This window comes from Lepisosteus oculatus, unplaced genomic scaffold, assembly GCF_040954835.1.
Source record: "Lepisosteus oculatus isolate fLepOcu1 unplaced genomic scaffold, fLepOcu1.hap2 HAP2_SCAFFOLD_40, whole genome shotgun sequence".
Lineage (NCBI taxonomy): Eukaryota > Metazoa > Chordata > Actinopteri > Semionotiformes > Lepisosteidae > Lepisosteus > Lepisosteus oculatus.
In genome coordinates this window covers 2,697,618-2,715,003 of record NW_027167934.1, presented here as the reverse complement: position 1 = coordinate 2,715,003, position 17,386 = coordinate 2,697,618, and the positions used below count along the sequence as shown (strand labels likewise).

The following is a 17,386-nucleotide window of genomic DNA, read 5'->3' as shown; positions in this document are numbered from 1 at the left end:
TGTGATGCTTATCAAAGGAACTCAACTACAGTTCAGGTGCAGGTGCTACAGCTCAAAAGGCCTGCTCCTGAGAAACCTTTCACGCAGTAGCAAATGTTTACAATTTACAATTGTAAAGGGAAACCTTGGCTCTTATCATCTGTTTTCCCAGTGGGTTGCTGTCACTGCCTCTGTGTCTACCAAACACTTGATGATGGAGATAAGCCCTCAGTGGGCACTGACCTACCGCTTGTATTATGATCAAGGGACAGGCTGTGGCTGGATTATTCGGGGTGAGATGGACTGAGATCACCCTCAGTCTGCTGGAACAGTGGAATGAAGGAACAGAACTCTAAAAGATCGACTAGACATCAGAATGAAGGAACGCCATGGAATGCGGGCTGGATCAAACAGAACTGTGTAATAGAGCCTGTTTGATATCATCACAAGCCAATCAACAAAACTTCCTGGAGGGATGAATTTGGCTAATGGATTGTTAAATTTGCTAATTCTCTATTGTAATATTGTAGGTTGTTAATTGAAGTGGTGCATGGGGCTGGTGAACAGGTGCTGGACACTTGGAGACCTCCAGTAGAGGGAAGACACGACCTGATACCTGGCGAGTGGGTATGGTGAGGAAGATATACCCTGCCAGATGTTGCAACCCTGCTGGGAAGGACCATATCAAGTGCAACTGACTACCGACTCTGCCATCTGAGTGACAGGACGAGATCGCTGGATCTACGCATTGCGCCGACACCGAACCACTGCACCAGAGACTGAGTGAACATTAATTATTATATTGTAACTGTTTCTGTGTTTGTTGAGCTTCCTGAGGGGGGGCGACAGTGTACCTGTTAAGTGTAATGAGTTTTACTTTGATAAAATGGGGATATGGAATCAATACTTTATCAGTCAGCCACAAATAATAATCAGAGCTCATGTTGGGATTGTATTGCTATAGAAGATGCTCATGGGAGTAATCCCCTTTGATAGAGGTGATTATTTAGGTTTATTGGCATGGGTAAATAGCCCTTCTTTTAGTCTGAGTGTAACTCAGATATATTAAAATGGAAATAACTGTATGCTCCTCGCTATAATCACAGTTTTAGGCCATTCTCTATTAGGGTGATAGACAGCTGTTTAGGTGAGCAAAGACTAAACAGTACTTGTATTCTAGACAATTATTAGCAAATGAATGACTTAGCAAAGCACATCTATGATGAAGAAAAATATATATCATAATTATAATCCAGATAATTGGGGCATTGGTGCATGGCTACAGTCTGTGCTAGGAACCTGGAGAGGGTCTCTGGTTCAATACATATTTGTGTGTCTGGTATTATTCGTTATGATCATACTGTTAATAACCTGCTTGAAAAACATGTGGACTAAAGCTGCTGCTTCTGTGCTAATTGTACGCCCTGAAGGGATCATGAAGGTCAAAAAATGATTTCATGGGAAAGGTTCTCTTATCTAGTGGCAGAACCTGATGGGTAGAACAATATAGTTTTAAGGGGGGTTACCCTTGGGAGTGATTCCCCTAGATGCACATTATTATTATGGTTTGTTTGTTCTTAATAAGATGTTTTGCAGGAACTGACCAAAGAGAAATTTTACAACTTCAGCTAGAATTGTTCTGCAAAACGGCACAGCTGAGGCAGTGGAACAATGTGTAGATTTTTCTAAGAGTTATTACCCAGGTGTTGACCAATCTTGTAAAAAAAACCCTAAGAAAAATGCTGGGCTCCAGCCCACAGGGATTTACCTGTGCTGTAAGAACTAATGCGTGAATAAGGAGACTGGATTCTGGTGAAAGACAGGAAAAAGAAATGGTGTTCACTCAGGTGGAGGGGGCCGTGCCAGGTGCCCTGAATTCATGCTTCCCACTGTAAAAAGGTCACAAACGAACTGAGCAAAGAGCAGGAGTGATGTCTCCACAGGGATAGATGGGGATCACCTGCTTGGGACTGATGTGCACAGCCTTTTTCCTTTTTATGTGGAAGCCTGTCACCACCCAGAAAGAGGAAGAATCTAAACGTGAAGCCTCTTTGTATACAAACTGGCTGAATGAAACTGATAATGAGGGGGATATGAGTAATTTGTGGTACAAATTTATAAATTATACTGTAAAGTTAAAGAAATTTAATGCATCTTGTTATGTATGTGCTTTAATGCCTCATTCTACAGCCTCACCCATGCAACTTTTCCCCCGACCAGTTGATAGTCACATTTCTGAATGCATAAGTCTAGTGGCAGGATTTCCAAAGCCAGATCCAAGATCTTTTCCCACCTTCACCATAACGTATTTGACCTACTCAAAGGGGCATCCATATGCAGCCGGCCTGAAGATAAATAAGTCTACTACAGTAGCATTAGGCTTTGTTTCTCCCAGTGATCCAGCAGTGCATTTTGCTATTCACTTCAATGTTACCAGTAAAAAAGCAGAATGTCCTCCTTTGTGGGATTACCTAAAGAATCACATTACCTGGACTGATTCTCCTGTTAAAATAGCAGTTTACCTGCCTTCTAAGGTTAATCACTCTTATTGCTATGAGAATAAAGGTCGTGGCCCCTCAGTAGGAAGAACAGGAGGCTGTAGCGCCACGGTTACTAACCATACTTTATCTAATGGAACTATGGTTTTGATGGATTGGTATTGGCAATGTGCTACAAAAGTTTATGATAGCCTTCCTCCCCAGTGGAGAGGAGTGTGTGCTCTAGTCACGCTACACCACTCCATTCTCATTGTCCCAGTAAACTCTTACTTGTTAAATTCAATGAAGCCCCTTCAGAGGGAGTCAAGGGTTAAACGCGCTCTCAGTTGGGCTGACAGATATGGTCCAGATATTTCTAAAGTACCAGAAGACCATAGACTATTTACTGCAGCTGAAATGATTTTTTCCTCAGGACTGAGTATTCAGGCAGTAGCTAATGCCCGCTGGTTACAAATTACTCGCTATGAAATGTACTCGTTTATTAACATCACGTTAGAAGGCTTAGACGCTATCAAACAAGAATTAAGGGGAGTTAGATTAATGGCACTTCAGAACAGGTTCGTGCTGGATCTACAAAATGCAGCATCTGGAGGAGTCTGTGCTTTAATAGGAGACTCCTGTTGCACATTTATTCCAGCAAATGAAAATGATTACGGAAATCTTACGCTTGCTATTCAACATTTGAAAGAACTGAGAGACAAGGTGGACAAAGAAAGAGGCATTAAAGATACACCTGCTTTTCTCTCTTGGTTAGAATCACTGTTTGGGCCGGGGGGAATGTGTTTTTTCAAGTTACTAACACCAATTATAGTAGCTGTGATACTTGTCTTCCTGTTTTTGTGTTGCTGTTCGACTTGTATTATTCCAATGCTTCGCAATATGATAATGAATATGTTTGCGCATCAGTATGTTCTGATAAAAACGGAAGAATCTGAAGTATGGGAGCCTCCTGGGAGTCCATATGAAGAATCTAACTTTTAATCATTTTCAAGAATAAAAAGGAGGGAATTGTAGTGGAAATCTAATGAGTTAATTGATTCTTAAAAATGTAGAGAGCTTTGCAAAAAAATATATTGGTGCTTTTAGATAATATTTCAAGGATATAACTGCTATGCTACAGTACGTGCAGAATTTTAGAAAACAGTTCGTCAACAAAGTACACTGTTTAGGTTAGTTTAGAAGACAATGTACCAAAACAATATATGCTGTCTGGGTCATTAGAATTAGCTGAAAGTAACTGATAAACTTTCAATAACAAATCTAGTGTTTTTCTCTCGCTCTATGAGGTAATTTGTTTTCTTTTAGAGAAAGGGGAAGTTTTAGAAGGGACCAAGTGCTGAACTTTTTTTACAGCGCAACGTCTTATAAAAGCCCTGTACTGCTTGTAACTAATTGAGTCTCTGATGCACTTTGCGAAGTGGCAGCAGGGCTCCCAATATTGCAATATTGAAATAAAGACCTTACTCAGGTGAGAACTCTCTCTTGTGGCTTCCTTGATAGTTAAATTTCCACGACAACCCCCTTCCTTGAAATGGACTCCGTGAATGCTTTTACTGCTGCCACCCTGATGAAGGCTCATTCAGAGGATGGCTGGCAGGAAATTGGTAAGAAGAAAAAGAAAAAGAAGAAGGTAACAGGTGAGACCGAAGAGAAATGTGTTTTGTAAAGACTGGTTCCACTTTCTTATGTAATATGGATCTAAACATAAGGCGTGCTGGTCTATGGAGAGAGAGCACGGTCCATCAGCGCTCCCCAATAAAGGCACTGGAAGCAGCTGAATCGCATTGGCGAAGCTCAGCGCTGGGCCGCTGGGCACATCTGACCACAGTTTCCGTAGTGTAGTGGTTATCACGTTCGCCTCACACGCGAAAGGTCCCCGGATCGAAACCGGGCGGAAACAGACCAGACTTCTTCTGTCGCCACGCACAAAAGGGGATTTGGGATTCGCCTAGCGCTGTGATCGAACAGACCCACTCACCTCTTAGTGTGGCGGGATCTGCACAGTGCATGTCGCAGCGCATCCTGCTTTCACTTCAATGCGCGTCCTGATGTACCCCGGTCTCCCGCGTGACAGGTGGGGACAGGTGACAGTTCCACGTGACAGGTCCTATACTAACGAGGAAGACATCTCTCTCTCCGACCCCCGGCATCGTGTCCCGACCCAACGTGCTGGAAGCCGACTCGTGCTGTGATTCCTTTACGGAGCAGAAATGACAACCGAGGAGCCGAGAGATCATTTCAGCATTTCGCGTCTGAACGGAAAACACAAACGACCAACTCGGAATGATTTGCCTTTGACGCTTATCAAAGCGTTCTTTGTGCATCGAACAGACCCACTCACCTCTTAGTGTGGCGGGATCTGCACAGTGCATGTCGCAGCGCTCCCTGCTTTCACTTCAATATGCTTCCTGATGTCGAGTCGTGTGCCGTGCGGAGGCTCTGAAAGCGAGAGCAATGAAAAGGTGCACGACGCTGTGTTAGAAAACAGAGAAGTGAAAGGCAGTCCTTTCTCTAAGGAGGTAAAAGAAAAGCTACTCCCCGTCGGGGAATCGAACCCCGGTCTCCTGCGTGACAGGCGGGGATACTTGCCACTATACTAACGAGGAAGACATCACACGCTCCGACCCCCGGCATCGTGTCCCGACCCAGCGTGCTGGAAGGCGACGCGTGCTGTGATTCCTTTACGGAGCAGAAATGACAACCGAGGAGCCGAGAGATCATTTCAGCATTTCGCGTCTGAACGGAAAACACAAACGACCAACTCGGAATGACTTGCTTTGGACGCTTTTCAAAGCGTTCTTTGTGCACGACAACTGCGCCGCCTAGCAGATACAAATGGGTTGTACAACTTTGAAGTAGCAAATGGAAGAGGGCTAAGCCTCCTCTCTCTTAGCCCAGGTTCGATCTGTCTCCCAGAATCACCAGGGCGCACGCACACACACATACCCGTGCCGTTGAAGTACTCTGCTTCATTTCTAAGGGCAACTCAACATTCACTCCTACCCCGAGTGCAGAAAAGACAGCGTCTGCAGCAACAGCAGCTCAGGTCTCTGCACAGGAGCTAAGCTGCCCCCATCTCCTCTGCTCTGCGGCTCCTACGGAGTGGAGTCCTGCCTGGAGCCGTGTTTGCAGGCGGCGGCTCCCCGCACCCTGTCTGTGCGTCGTGTCCAAGAGCTCCTGGGAGGAAGAGAGAGCCCTCCGACTCGGGGGCTTTTCCACGGTCTGTGTGAGGAGGGGCGGGTGTGTCCAGCAGCTTATCAAGCGGAAGCCTGGGGCGGCGGAGAGCTGTGATCGTGCAGACCTTGAGGTGTCACCTCTTTGTCTGCTTTCCCGCCCTCCCTCCACCCAAGCTCTGCTCCAAAGTAGCCCGGCAACCCCTCACACCTGCACGTGTCACAACCTAAGGTGTGGTCATGAGACACCCATGGGGTGTTGTTCTGTTCTTGCTAATTGTTTCCTGCCCGTCGCAGGCAGGAGTCCATGCGAGGAAGAAGCGCTGGACAGAGCTCAGAGGGCGCACCTGGGTGGCTTTCCTTCTGAGTGACGTTCCTGCAACACTCTCCCGCTACTCTTGGTGCGCTCATGCCGCAACACAGGAAGGCTGGAGCAGGTGGCTGTGGGCTCTGTGCACCGCCGAAATAGCTCAGCTGGGAGAGCGTTAGACTGAAGATCTAAAGATCCCGGGTTTCGGTGTTTTGTTTCATCGCGCCCTTTGTTCCTCTCTCCAGCGCCCCCTGCCTAAAGTGACGCGTCCCTTTCTCAGCCCGAAACGCAAGCGAGACACCAGCAGCAGTCCCTGCAGGTTTCCGTGGTGTAGCGGCTATCACGTTCGCCTAACACGCGAAAGGTCCCCGGTTCGAGACCGGGCGGAAACAGCCTCGTTTTGCACGCTCCTGTACTTCACAGAGGTATTGAGCGACCGGTCATTTGTTCCCAATGTATTTCCGGTGCCTTCATGCACTCTTGTACCAAACGCACGTTCCTTCTGTATGCGGAGCCGATCATTTGCAATTGGGCTGTGCCGACAGATCAGGACGAGCTCTGTCGGCTCAAAAGCAGCGCAGGACCTGCAACAACAACAGAAAGATTAGCATCCAGCGGGGGCTTCTTAGTGAGCCCAAGATCTCATCAAGAATCGGCTCCAGCAACAGGGCTGGGCGCATTGTTCCATTCTCCGACCACTCTCGGTGTAAACAAGTCCCTCCTGGTCTCTGCTTGAATTGCACTTTCCTGCGTTTGCTTTGGTGTAACTGGCTTCCCCTGCATGGGCGAATGTGAAGAAGATCCTTAGTAAGTCATTGAAGAAACCCGAGAAGAGGTCGGAGTGGTCTCTGTCGTTCATCAACGATCCAGTCAGGCAGTACTCCTCTGTAAAGCGCCGTTCATTCACATCAATTGGCTTTTTTTTGCCTTCATTCGTGCAAGTAGTAAAAGCAGACACCCCTATTCTGCCTTGACCCGGATTCGAACCGGGGTTGTTGCAGCCACAACACAAAGTACTGACCACTATACGATCACGGCGAGTTACCGATACACACGTGGCAGGGCGGAAAAGGCTGTGCTCTCTTCGTGTGACATAATTCGGGAAAGTCCTGACGTTGCATTTCAACTGAGCCCCAGTATACATCGACCCTTCGACACTCTGAGTGACAACTCTCTTGCGTTTTCTCATATTTCTGTAGTTTGCTTGCATGATGCCCGGAACAGAAGGGTTGTGCACTCCCATATGGTCTAGCGGTTAGGATTCCTGGTTTTCACCCAGGCGGCCCGGGTTCGACTCCCGGTATGGGAACGTGTAAATTTTGCCTCCTGCTTTCCAAAAGATCAGCACTGTGTACGAAGGAGCCGCATTAAAACTACTCAACGTGCAAAACGTGCGAGAAGAGGGGGCGCTTGTTTCCAGCCGAAACTTCTCTCGTGTGAGACGAGCTGACCATCGCTGCAGGAGGTGGGAGGGTCACTCTGGTAGACAGGGCTGACCTTCGGCAATAGGATTTATACTCTCCAAGATGATATTTGCACTTTCTGGAGAGGCGATTTTCTCCACTTCAGTAGCCCGATTTCGTCGATTGCGTGGAGAGGGCTGTAGAATGTGGCGCCATCTTTCCTGCTCCGTCCATGACAGGCGTGCTGGTCTCTGGAGAGACAGCACGGTCCATCAGCGCACCCCAATAAAGGCACTGTGAAATAAACATTAATAAACGCATATATAACGTCGAAAACACATCTAACACTAGGAGTATACAGCACTCTGCACAGTGTACGAAGTAAATTATTTTCGCAGTAATTAATTATATTTACTATATTTATTATACACGTGTAAATTAATTACTGCGAAAATAATTTACTTCGTACACTGTGCAGAGTGCCGTATACTCCTAGTGTTAGATGTGTTTTCGACGTTATATATGCATTTATTAATGTCGTCGATTTTACGGTTGCAATTCGACGTTGATTATACGTCGAGGCGACGTATATATACGTATAGCCGTATTTTCGGCGTGAATATACGTATATTCGACGAATCAATGCCCACAGCTTGGCATACAAGGGTTTTGCGGAGGGGTCTTGCCACCTGCCTGAAAAACAAAACAGTAAAATGTTTGAGTGCCTATAGAGTTTCTATTTTTATTTTCTTGAGAAAAGTTGATACCATTTCCTGGAAACCCCGTCCCCCATCAGTGCGCGGTGCCCGGGGAAAAATCTGTAGGGGGGCGTCTGATATTCTGAGCGGGGGTGATATTTCGGTTGAAACGGAGCTGTACGGTGCAGCTACCCAAATGAAATCTCGCAGCTATGCCATTAATTAGTGCTTTATGATAGAAGATATCGACTAGCAATCTGGTATTTGCGATGAAGTTCAGTTTCACATTTTTCGTCACTCTCACTGGAGAGTATTGCCTGGAGCGAAAAGTACCATAAGCGTTCATTTTTGCAGCTACATGGACGTTCTGAATTGTTAAGAAAAAATGTTGTAAAACCAACAGAAAGCACAGACTGCTATAACTAGTCCTAGTTATATAACGATTTTAAGTATAATGATAAACTACTGCAAGGAATCGGTCCACCTGAGCAAACAGGATCGTAATGTTGACACTCAATAACGACACTGATATGTGCAGCTCCTGGACGGATAGCCCTCCTGCCCATCAAACAGACTGAGTGACTGTTCGTGTCATTTAGTGTTGTCTGACCATTGACAAAGTACAACTATTTTTTAGGGCGCAAATTAAGTTAGGTAAATCTTTTTGCCCAAAACTGAAGGGGCAACATTCCCCCCTCCCCCCGTGATGCCAGGCCTGTCCCCATCCTATTCCATAATGTCATTATATATAATACCATACAACAGTGACCGATCCTTACTAACTACATGCGTTAAAATTGCACATCAGCTCATAGCAGGGGGCACATAGCCGCGATGTATTATCAATGTTATATTTCAACCATAATATCGACAACATTAATAAACGCATACGTTGAGAAAATATCGAACCCAGCATATTTTCCGGTTATATACCACAATGCATTGCTAGTATTCGTTGGTCACAATTTTGGACACGTTTTTCAAACGTAGAAGTATATCCGCAAATATCTCAGCAATCCTCTTTTGACGAGTAAGTATGAACAATAATAATACTATCTGAATACATACAGATCTTTCTTAATATTATTTTGATAAAAATAGTACGTGAATAAGCAAAAAATGGCACATAAAATAGTGTGAATGGGGAAGATGACACAAAATTGTTTTGCCGTTTCTCTATTCTTATTCTATGTTGTACTTTCAAACTTTGGGTACTCTTTAATTAGGACAGACTTTATTGCTCAACTGCTATGATGCAAGCCAAATTTTATACATTTATTTCAGTTTTGAGCTAAGTAAACCGTTCACTTTTTAGATTATACTAAAGAAGATAATCATCATTTATTTGGGAAGTAATATTATACAATTTTCTCCTAGCTGCGGTGCTGAAGTCCCACCCTACATCAACAGAAAAAGAAATAAAGGAGCATGCAATGTGTTACTTGAAGAATGCATATGAAAGACGGGGGGCCAGGAGATCTGGACACTGAAAATAATAGGTTTTTGGTTCTAACTGTTAGGACAATTAGACAGGGTTTGCAAATAGTGGACAAAAATCGTCTTAACTTCCATTGTAATATTTTTTTTCTTGGAAATATAGAAGTTGTACATTTTAAAATGTATATTTGAATCAAAATGTGGTTTTGAGTTAGTGTGTTAATGTAATTAGTTTTGTGTTTGTCATTACTATACTGTATATTGCCATGTTACCAGAATTTGTAGCTGAAGTTTAAGACTAGTTGTGTTTTTTATGATTATTGCCCATATGTTGATTGTTGATTGATTGTATACAATGTATAATTTGAAATACATATGTTTCAGGTGTGAATGTGTATTTTCAGAATACATTTCTAAACCTAATCATTGGCTTGGTTTACTTGTTTCTACGCCTATAAAATCTATCTTTGATGTATAATAGACCTCTACCCATATACGTATAATAGACCTTTAATGTTATCCGTATAACAGACCTCTACCCATATACGTATAATAGACCTCTAAAGTTATACGTATAATAGACCTCTAAAGGTATACGTATAATAGACCTCTAACCATATACGTATAATAGTCCTCTAAAGTTATCCGTATAATAGACCTCTAAAGTTATCCGGAACTCCAACCATATATGTATAATAGTCCTCTAAATTTATCCGTATAATAGAACTCCAACCATTTATGTATAATGAACGTCTAAACATAGACGTATAATTGACGTATAACTTTAGACGTATATTAGAATTTCATTCTAGACGAATTGTAGACCACATTTAGACGTCTAAGGTATGCGTTTAATAGACGTATATTATACGTCTTTTGCCCACTGGGACTACTGAATGGCGTAGACCTGAAAATAAAACTCACGCGCAACAGAGATGCTTTCTGCTTAATGAACAACATCGGAGAACACAAACTGAGCGTACTCTCTGCATCTTTGTTTGTGAACGCCGAAGCACTCCTGACGGTCGCACCACTAAATACCTAAATACCCCATAGACCGCGTACAGATGAAAGTCTTCAGCCTGCCTGCAGGGAGCCATGTGTGTAACCAAGAAAACCTCTTTCTCGGACAGTTACCCAAAGTGGTAATTTTGGGGTTTGTGGACAAAGCGGCATTCAGCGGCAGTTTTACACAAAACCCCTTCAAATTTAAACACTACAACATTAACTTTCTGGCTCTCTACACGGACGGTGAACAAATCCCGACTAAACCGCTTCAACCGCTTCAACCAGACTTCCAGAATGGACATTGCGTCGGTGAATATTTTAATCTGGTGGAAACATCCGGGAAGCCTCTGAAAGTCTTTTTTTGTGTGTAACAAAGTTGCATTTTCATGTCCGGACGGGGAGACTTTATCATTCCGACATGAAGCCACCCTTAAGTCCTCTGAGGCGTGTCTGTCTGCAAGGCTTGTATTTTGGAAATGTTTTTTTGAAACGGAGAACGACTTTGAAATAGGCTTCCGCCGGCGCCTCGCGATCCAGGTAAGATTGTAGCAAGAACGCAGCGGTGGCGGGGTTTGCTGTAGTCGTGGCCGAGTGCTTAAGGCGATGGACTAGAAATCTATTGGGGTCTCCCCGCGCAGGTTCGAATCCTGCCGACTACGTTGTCCACCTCCTGTCGTTGTGTTCTGGTGCAAGCAAAGAAGCGCACCTCTTTGCTGTTCCTGGTGGTTTTAAAACGCCAAATCGCTTGTACCCGCTGCCTTGGAAATAAATTCTTCAGCGTCTGCAAATGGCATTTTGCAGCTGGAAGCAGATGTCGACGCGTTTTGCACAGAGCACCAAAAAAGCGTCTTTTTTGAAGGTCCAGGCACTGAGCATTGGTGATTTAGTGGTAGAATTCTCGCCTGCCACGCGGGAGGCTCGGGTTCGATTCCCGGCCAATGCAGTAGCTTTTGCAGCGAGCGGCTCCATCACTTGCATCCCCTTGCAACTTGCAACTGAAAACCCACTGAAGCTAAGCAGGTGTGAGCCAGGTCAGTACCCGGATGAGGGTGAGCTACAGGGAAAAACAAAGCTTCCAGCTGGAAGCGGTGTTAATGGTGCCGGCGGGGGGGCATTCACCCTGAGGTCTGTGCGGGTCCCAATTCCCCAGCATAGTGACAGAAAAATAAACATATTTTGGCAACTTTGTTCACCCCCATTTAACTTCTGGGGCAGGAAAAGCACACTTTTCAAAACTTGTTTTTCAGCTCGAAATAAACGTATTTTTTCAAACCTTGGAATCCCAATGTAGCTGCCTGGCTCATTAGAGCCCACTGAGTCAGCCCTTAACCCCACTGTGCAGAAGCTGTCAAAACGGGTTTTTCAGCAGAAATAAACACGTTTGGGCAACTTTGGTCACCCCCATTTAACTTCTGGGGCAGGAAAAGCACACTTTTCAAAACGTGTTTTTCAGCTCGCTGTGACCTCTGTTTTACATCTCATCCAAAAGACAGCGCCCTTTTACAACACAGCGTCTCTGTCACTATCATAAGTGACTGCCATCATAAGAATATGAGTCCAATATTTTAGAATATAGTCGGAATGACTTCTAACCTTACCTGTGGTGTCTTTAATCCCTATTGCTCAATGCATGGTGTACGTACTGCATAGATGTGTCTTGAGAATGAGGAATGGGCCCCTGAGACCGTCATTTACCTGTTTCACAAATGATCGTATTTTACTAGAGATTCTGTTTGGGATTCAGATGTGCATTCGGACAGCAATCCCTTTCAAGAAATGATACGTACTGGATGAGGTCAAAGGTGCTGGAACACTGTATTTAGGATGTGTTTGCAGTGATTGTGTGTCTCCTGCTTCATCGCAGTGATATATAGATGTGCTCCTGTAATTTATTGGTACATGCCCAGGGCAGTAAGCAGTCTGAGGATTTATTTCCAGACGGCATAGAGCAGTGAAGCAGTGAAGTAGTGCAACACACTGGATCATTATATTATTAGAATCTATTCTACTTAAATTATTACATTATACACAATTTGAGTTCATTTTAAAAAGTAAAAGGTAATGAAAGGAATGCATTTTCATAAGAAAGATAATACCGATATGCATGTGATAATCTTCCTTATATCATGTAGTGCGTCAGTTGGACACTTTGTGGGCTTGAAATACAAAGCAAATCATGTTCTATGGTACAAGTTAAATACAAAACGTAAGCTTTTATTTTAATTAGATTTGTTTATAAAGCATAAGCAATCATTTATTACATTAATATATGTGAAAATGACATTTTAGCATCATAATATTACATAAAGGTCTCTAGCTTCAACACAGTGATATATATATATATGCTCAGTGATTTATTGGTACATGCCCAGGTCAATAATCAGAATGAGGATTTATTTCCAGACGGGCTACAGGTAGTGTTGTGAAATACTTCAACACACTGGATCGCAGATTTAGACCCCCTGCACTCTTACTCCTTAAAAACCAAAGAAATGAAGATATGTAGCAATCACATTGTAACAGGGGTGACAGTGACTTAATGCTTATACTAGTGGACTTTTGGTACCTTTAGGGTACGGTGTTCCCTGAAGGGCTCTCAAACCCCGCATTTCAGATGCCTAGCTGTATCACTGATGTGTTGCACCTCAGAATCACTTTTAACCTTACCTCTGGTATCTTTAATCCCTATTGCTCAACGCATGGTGAAAGTATTGCATAATTGTGTCTGAAAATGAGCAATGGGCACCTGAGAGACTCATTTGCCTGTTTCACAAATGATCATATTTGACTAGAGATTCTGTTTGGGATTCAGTTGTGCATTCTGACAGCAATCCCTTTCAAAAAACGATACATTCTGGATGAGGTCAAAGGTGCAGGAACACTGTATGTGTTTGCACTTATTCTGTGTCTCTAGCTTCAACACAGTGATATATATATATATATGCTCAGTGATTTTTTGGTACATGCCCAGGGCAATAATCATTATGAGGATTTATTTCCAGATGTGCTAGGGGTAGTGTTGTGAAATACTTCAACACACTGGATCGCAGGTTTAGACCCCCTGCACTCTTACTCCTTAAAAACCTGAAGCGTCTGGCGTCTCGCCGACGTCGAACACCCCCCTCAGGCTGTACTCGTACTCGGCTAACTGCTGTGGAACCCTGTGTGAGAAGCCGTTGGCCACGGTGACGGCTGGCGACCCACGGACGCCCCACTATCGGCCGGCTCCAGCCCCAGCTGGTCCTCTAGAGCCTCCCCACACGGCTCCTCCTCCCGGGCCTGGTAGGGGGCCAGCCGGTCTTGGTGCAGGACCACCACTCTCCCCCGTGTTCGCAACCGGACACGGTAGCAGACCTCGCCCACCACCCAGAGTACCTCAGCGGGCCCCTCCCACGACGGCGCCAGCTTAGGGCTGAGGCATTTGCGGCGGCGCGGGTTGTACACCCAAACCGAGTCCCCGGGCTGGAAGGCAGGCCCCCTGCAGCGCAGGTCGTAGTGCCGCTTCTGCCGGACCCCCGCCTGTGTCAGGTGGGTCCGTGCAAAGCTGTGCACCTGCTGCATCCGCTGCCGCAGGTCCCATTCGTAGTCCGGTCCAGCCAGCGGTGCCGACCCGTCTCCGGGCGACGGGCCGAAGACCAGGTCCACCGGGGTTCACATTTCCCGGCCCAGCATGAGTGAGGCTGGGGTGCACCCGGTGGATTCCTGGACCACGGTCCTATACGCCCAGAGTGCAAGGGGGAGGTGGCGGTCCCAGTCCCGTTGGTGCCGGGACACCAGGGTGGCCAGCTGGGTGGTGAGCGTACGATTAAACCGCGCCACCAACCCGTTGCTCTGGGGATGCAGAGGTGTGGTCCGCGTCTTAGTGATCCCCAGGCACTGGCACACTCTGGCGAAGACCTGGGACTCGAAGTTACGCCCCTAGTCACTATGTAACTCCTCCGGCACCCCCAGCCTGGCAAACATCCCCTCCAGCAGTGCATCGGCCACCGTGGGGGCACTCTGGTCCGGGAGGGCGTAGGCCTCCGGCCACTTCATAAAATAATCCATGGCCACCAAGACGTAGAGGTTCCCGGCCTCGGTGCGCAGAAACGGGCCCAAAACGTCCACCCCCACCCGCTCCATAGGAGCCCCCACCTGGTGTTGTTGGAGGGGGGCCCGAGAGCGCTCGGGGGGACCCTTCTGCGCCACGCACACTGCATACGTTCGGCAGTACCACTCCACGTCCCGGTGGCAAAGACCCCAATAAAAATGGCCTCGGAGGCGCTACAGGGTTTTTTTACCGCCAAAGTGCCCCACGCCCGGCTGGCCATGCACTGCTCGGAGCACCGCCCCGCGGAGCGACCAAGGCACCATCAGCTGCCACCGTACCTCGCCACTGGAGGGTACCCGGCACCCCCGGCGCAGCACCCCGTCCTTTACCTCCAAGGCCTCCCACAGGGCGCAGGGGGCCTTGACGGACTTTGGGTGTGGGGCGAGCTTCTCTCGCGTAGACCGCACTCCGGCTACCACTCCTAGCATGCCCAGCAGTACTACGAGCGCCTAGGGGCGCTTCCTCCTCACCACCAGGCGAGGGCGTTACAATACATAGAATATGCATGTAAAACGAACAGATCTTATCGAGAGGGTTATCAGAATACAAAAGGTATATATTCAGTCAGTTACAAAGTGTTACACATATCAAGAGGACATACATTCAGTATATCATTCATTTAGACCATTTCATAAATGAACCTGGTAATAACTTCTACATTAGATACTGAAAACAAGTACATAACTCTTAGGAATTAAATTGATATCAACTGGTTGGGATAACAATTGAATTCGCGAGCAGTAATGCAGTGAAGTTGAATACTCATCCAATCTCTGGGGATTCAGATCTCCTGCGGGCACAAAGAAACAGTTGCAGGCTTGTTGCTGTCCAATCCGTGCTCTCTGTCTAGGTGCCAGGCTGTGCTGTGCGGGTTGCGACGGTGCGCTGCTGATGCTCACTGACCGGCTAGTTAGTGTTGGCTTTAACTAGCAAAGTTTGTGCACAGGAGAAAAGATGACTGTGGGTCCCAGCAAGTCAAGAAGAAGACCGGTTCGTTCCTGATGAAGAGCTAGTTCTGAATAGTGATTCAACTGTCCACAGTTCCGACCTGTTCACGAGGCCTGCTGCTGGTGCTAACCTCGGGTGGATCCTCTGGTTACTCTCTGGCAACCTCCGCTTTAGACTCTTAGAACAAAGGAAAGTTCTGGCACTCGGACACACTGGCCGTTCCGTGGTTGTCCGGGCTGAGTCTCAGGATGGTCAGGAGGCGCGCTGTGAGAATGTCCTGCCCTTGGGAGCCTTCTGCTCCTGGGCTGTCCTGCCCTGGAATTCTCCTTTGAATTCCCTTTAGAAAACTCCACAGAAATCTCTACTGAATTCCCACTGAATCTCTCAGGCTCTCTGTGTTGCCTGTTTTTACCTGGAGGAACTTCAGCTCGTTGATTGGCTGAAAGTTCCATGGGCATCAGAGTCCCACGTGGGTTACTCGGCCCTACCAGTCCCTGATTGGTTGATCAAGGTGAGATATGAGTCACTTACTCCTGACACTTAGGAATGCAGTCCAGATGTCCATCTGGCACTCCCTAGACAGATAGGCGCCAATGGATGACCATTGATCATGATAGCCAGGCTTAGCTAAGTGCATCCCCCTTTGGGAGCTGTCCCTTATCAAGGGAAACCTTAAATCAGCCTGCATGAATAGTTTCTCTGTGGCTGCACCACAGAGATGAACAGAGAGATGAGGCCTAATTTGGGAAAGCTCAGAAACACTTAATTCTTTCTTATTAATAAGCCTCGCCGCTACACCGCCCAAAGCACTTCTAAAACAGGAGATTCGCGTTTGGGAAAACAGGTCTACGGGTCTGAAACCTGCTCCACGGAAAACAGCTCTGTTGCGCTTTTGATCAAAGGGAGATTCGCTGTTCTTACTTTTTGATGACATAACACCCAAAGGGGCTTCTTTGGAGCTGGATTCCAACCAGCATCCTTAAGTTTCTTGGCAGTATCCTTTACAGTCCTCTGTTCGGTCGACAAGGGACTGAAGGGGGCAGCTTTCCTCACACATACAGTGCAATGTACTGTAGTGTTCCCCTTAATTGAATTCGCAGTTCTGCATCAAACCTCTAACTCGTTTCCTTAGCTTGGATTTAAGCCACGAAGCAGGCTTCTACTGTATAAACGTCTAGAGGAATCACAAACTATTTGAGAGGCCACCATCCCAGGGGGAACTGACAAGTCTATCCCTAAACACCTAGCGCAGTCTCTCGAGAGACCGTCAAAAATCGCTTTCTCCGTTTGCGTTGCAAGTAAGTGAAAACGCGGTCTCAACCCAGAGCCACTTGGCAGCAGCGGCACGTAAATACCGTTACTGTTACTGCTCGATACCGACGTTAGCCTACTATACCATGTTCAGCCACCGCTAGAAAATGCACGGCTCTAGAACCGGAGCAAATGACAGGAGGGCCAACGCCGAACGGGCACACGTGTCAGACATGGAGCACGACGAGGATGGGATTCGAACCCATGCGTGCAGAGCACAACGGATTAGCAGTCCATCGCCTTAACCACTCGGCCACCTCGTCGAGGGATCTGGGCTGTCCGGACATGGGTTGGCGCGCTCCAGATGATCTTTTTCTTTTTTTTCCCTCGTACTCGAGGGTCATTTTCCTGTTCCACGTGCGATTTCAACATTTTCCTTGGGAGATGCCAAGCCAGGAATTAATTCTCCAGGACCTTAATTCTCTTCTCTTGCAGCCTGAGATCATGTCCTTCTTTTGGCTCCCTCCAGTTCTGATAAAAAATCTCATTCTTAGATTTGTTAATTTTTGCAGAGGAAGCCAAAGAGAAACG

At 46.3% G+C, this 17,386-nt stretch overlaps 5 non-coding genes across 5 annotated transcripts; 3 read left to right on the top strand and 2 right to left on the bottom strand.

Annotated features, from left to right (window-relative positions):
* Window positions 1-4,304: 4,304 nt before the first annotated feature.
* On the top strand, window positions 4,305-4,377 carry trnav-cac (transfer RNA valine (anticodon CAC)). The gene has a single exon. It is a non-coding gene; the product is annotated as a tRNA-Val (tRNA).
* A 634-nt stretch (window positions 4,378-5,011) lies between these two features.
* On the bottom strand, window positions 5,012-5,083 carry trnad-guc (transfer RNA aspartic acid (anticodon GUC)). The gene has a single exon. It is a non-coding gene; the product is annotated as a tRNA-Asp (tRNA).
* Window positions 5,084-6,279: 1,196 nt separating this feature from the next.
* trnav-aac (transfer RNA valine (anticodon AAC)) lies at window positions 6,280-6,352 on the top strand. Its single transcript has one exon. It is a non-coding gene; the product is annotated as a tRNA-Val (tRNA).
* Window positions 6,353-7,197: 845 nt separating this feature from the next.
* Window positions 7,198-7,269, top strand: trnae-uuc (transfer RNA glutamic acid (anticodon UUC)). Its single transcript has one exon. It is a non-coding gene; the product is annotated as a tRNA-Glu (tRNA).
* Window positions 7,270-17,036: 9,767 nt separating this feature from the next.
* Window positions 17,037-17,118, bottom strand: trnas-gcu (transfer RNA serine (anticodon GCU)). Its single transcript has one exon. It is a non-coding gene; the product is annotated as a tRNA-Ser (tRNA).
* Window positions 17,119-17,386: the final 268 nt, after the last annotated feature.